Source organism: Habropoda laboriosa, unplaced genomic scaffold (genome assembly GCF_001263275.1).
Source record: "Habropoda laboriosa isolate 0110345459 unplaced genomic scaffold, ASM126327v1 scaffold9, whole genome shotgun sequence".
In the NCBI taxonomy this organism is placed as follows: Eukaryota; Metazoa; Arthropoda; class Insecta; order Hymenoptera; family Apidae; genus Habropoda; species Habropoda laboriosa.
The window spans coordinates 2673813-2676988 of NW_017100191.1; the positions used below are offsets into that span (position 1 = coordinate 2673813).

The 3176-nt window shown below is 36.4% G+C and overlaps 1 protein-coding gene across 2 annotated transcripts in view; it reads left to right on the plus strand.

Moving 5' to 3' along the window:
- The first annotated feature begins 820 nt into the window (after positions 1–820).
- Positions 821–3176, plus strand: part of LOC108580299 (alanine aminotransferase 1) — an 8713-nt gene continuing 6357 nt past the window's right edge. The window contains exons 1-2 of one of the 2 annotated variants that reach the window (XM_017944015.1): positions 821–991; positions 1100–1195. The gene's annotated coding sequence lies outside the window, so the exon portion shown is untranslated. The remainder of the gene's footprint in view (positions 992–1099; positions 1196–3176) is intronic. The other variant, XM_017944014.1, reaches the window with a different exon arrangement.

Here is a 3176-nt window from a genome sequence, read left to right on the forward strand (position 1 = left end):
CTTCGTGCGAAAAAGAAATTTCACTTGCTTATTATCATACTATTCGCACCTTTCGAGTTTGACGACATTGTAATAAATAATTCCAAAAGATACTATATATAAGGCGAGTTTTTTTTTATCCTATAAATGTGACGAAAATTTATATACTTTCGTATAAAAAAAATCCTATTTCTTTAGAAAGATTGCAAAGTGAGAAAATTATTTCGCAGATGGCGCTGGAATGTTCTGAAGGTCATCTTTTCTTTTTAAATGGAACGTTATACTTTTTATTCCACCGGTTGACAGCTATTATTGTGACGGGTACAATGCCCCGCGGACCAGACTGTTCAAAGCCAAGGACATGCGGTGAACTTTATATAACCTTAAAATATATGTGTTATTAATGAAGTGAACCAAAAAAACTTGAATATTTGGATACAAGATCATTTGTTAGACACGTTGAACTTTACAAAAATAGTAAATACGAAAATCTGATCTGATGAAAATGAAAATCTTTTTATAATCTATAAGGTACTCAAGCACCAAATTTTCAAGTGAACCATTCGTTCGTCATAAACCTCCACCTCTCAATTTGTTCAACACCCTATATAACTTACTCCTACTACAGGTTACAAAACATCTCTTTTACTCTTATTATTTAATTCATAAAAAAGTAGCCAATATTGCAGTTTCCCCTATTACCTTTCACCTCAGAGCGGCCATGATTGCAACAGCAAAGGGGTGAGGGGAGTTGAGCGATGAAAGTTCATAGTGCAGAGATTGTGACCCGTCTGCAACAAATAACAGATGATCCGATTTCACGTCGGAGGATGGAGTCGTAGTCTGTCGCATCTTGCGCACGCTCCGTTCCGCAGCAAGAGAACGCAGAGAGGACCGGAGTGGTTCTGCCAGAGAACACTGGCGAATTCGTGGAAGTTAACGGCGGTCGCGTCCGGGCCCTCTGTGAAACTGATAAACGCATTCATTCCGGCTGGCCGAATGAGGTTTTAAGGTGAGAGAACGGTGCAACGTGTGTCGGGTAAGGAATGCGTAAGAGAGCTTTCTAGAGGGCTGACTGGCTGCTCCTTCTCCTCCTCTTTTAATCCACTCTCTGTGGCAGAGCATGAAACTTAAACAACGGTGCATGAGACACAAGACGGTGGTCGCAGCGTGATTTCGATCAGGCTTAGAAACGTGTTGGTGTGTTGGAAGACTCGTAAGTGGTAGTTACAATGTCGTTGGATAAGTCTCCTCCTTAAAGTTTCCCTTTTGTTTGATCTAGATGAACCTTAAGTGAATGAATCGTCATGAGCTTCTTTTTATTATTGTTCTCTTAGAGAAACTGGTTATTGTTCCATGGCTGTTCTCGGTGGCTGATATCTATCACGATGGCACGCGGTGTAATTGTAGTCGAAAGATATTCCGGAGAAAGTTCAAGCAACGCGTTGATACGATAACCATCGGGGACATAAAACGGCGCTAATTAATACAACTTTATTTATGTGAAAGAAGCTGGAATTATTATAATTTTTCTTATTAGGATTTACATATGTTTCTTGAAATGAAAGTATCTTGAACATTGTCGTCATATCTGTTCTTACTTTCGTTCAAAGACAATCTATTTACTCTGCTTTCTATTTGTCCTTGCAATTTCGGGGATGCGGGTCCTTGGTGATGACGTAACGCGACAATTTTCGACGGGCGCAATTTTTAAGTGAATTTGTATTATTCTATTAAGTTTCTGTTTATGGCGGTAATATTAACAGTAGTAATCATCTGGGCTTAAATTGTATTTCTAACAGATAGGAAATATGGACCAATAACAATCGGTGGAAAGAGATCGAGGCTATTGATTAACTAAGTCACGGTGTACATTCAGATTTCACTCGAGGTCGAGCGATCTGTATCCATAAGTAATTGCAACAGCTTTACATTGCAAAATTCTTCTAGATGAATGTTGCATTAAATTTCGTTAGTAAACAAAAGTCTCTTATTCAGAATTTTTTATTAGTAGAATTTTTAATCAATAAAAAAAACACTGATAAAGTAATCTGAACTAAAAGTAGGAATTTAACCCATTAACAGAAGTCACTAAGAGAAATAATAGTACTTTTTGATTTCTTTGTTTTTCTTTTTCTAGTGAATTTTGTTGTTCGACTAAGTTTCTGCCCATAGTTCAGGGACACCTTGAATAATCACAGATATTCGATAAGCAAGCCATAAAATGATTCTTTGATGTTTAAATTTAACAACGTATTGACTGATCGATAAGGAAGTATTTTTATCGTTAGATTAGTTGTCATGCGTAACGCAACGTAATCAGGGAAAAATACTGACACAGATGCTTTCCATTAATAAGACCAGGACTACACGGGTGTTTTATACTTTGCGTGTTGCACGTCGCGTTTTCTCTGCCGAAGTAGGAACTGTGTGTTTTAATGCAATTAACTACACAGACGTGGAACACGCTTTGACACCCTCGCGAAACACGCTGGTAATGCAATACAATGTTTAGTATCGGTTTGACTACACAGCAGTAAGGAGAATAAAACGTGATTGAAAAATGTTTGATACAAAAAAAATTGTTACACAGCGCATAACACGCAGCATGTAAAACGTTCATCCAGTCAAGATCCTACTTCGGCGGAGAAAACGCGACATGCAACATGCGGCGTATAAAACGCCCATGTAGTCCTAGTCTAGTCTTCAGTATCTAAGAAAACAATAAGAAACATCTTTTTGATTATGTTGCATAAATATTTTTCTGATTAATGATGAAATTCATAGGTGTACCTTGAACAGAATGTGGCAATTATTTTAGAATAGTATGGAAATTATTTATAAAATTTGTGCAATACGTCGTTTGCTTTCAGTAATTTCTTCTAAGAAAAAATATGCATAATTTCCATTCAGTGATTTCGTTACATAATTTCATAAAAAATCAGCAAAACATTATAGACGGTTAGCTTGATCTCTTAATTATTTTTAATTGGTAATTCTGATTTCGCTTAGCTGTATAATTATCCACCGAGAATTCCAACATGTGGCATTCTTCACATTTCTTTGGCGTTGTAAGACGTCAGATGTCGCGCCTGTAACATTCTTAATTTGACAAATTGTACAACATAATTATTACTATTAAAAATGGAGAGACAATTCATTCATTAAGCTTTAATTAATAATTAATTAATTAATGA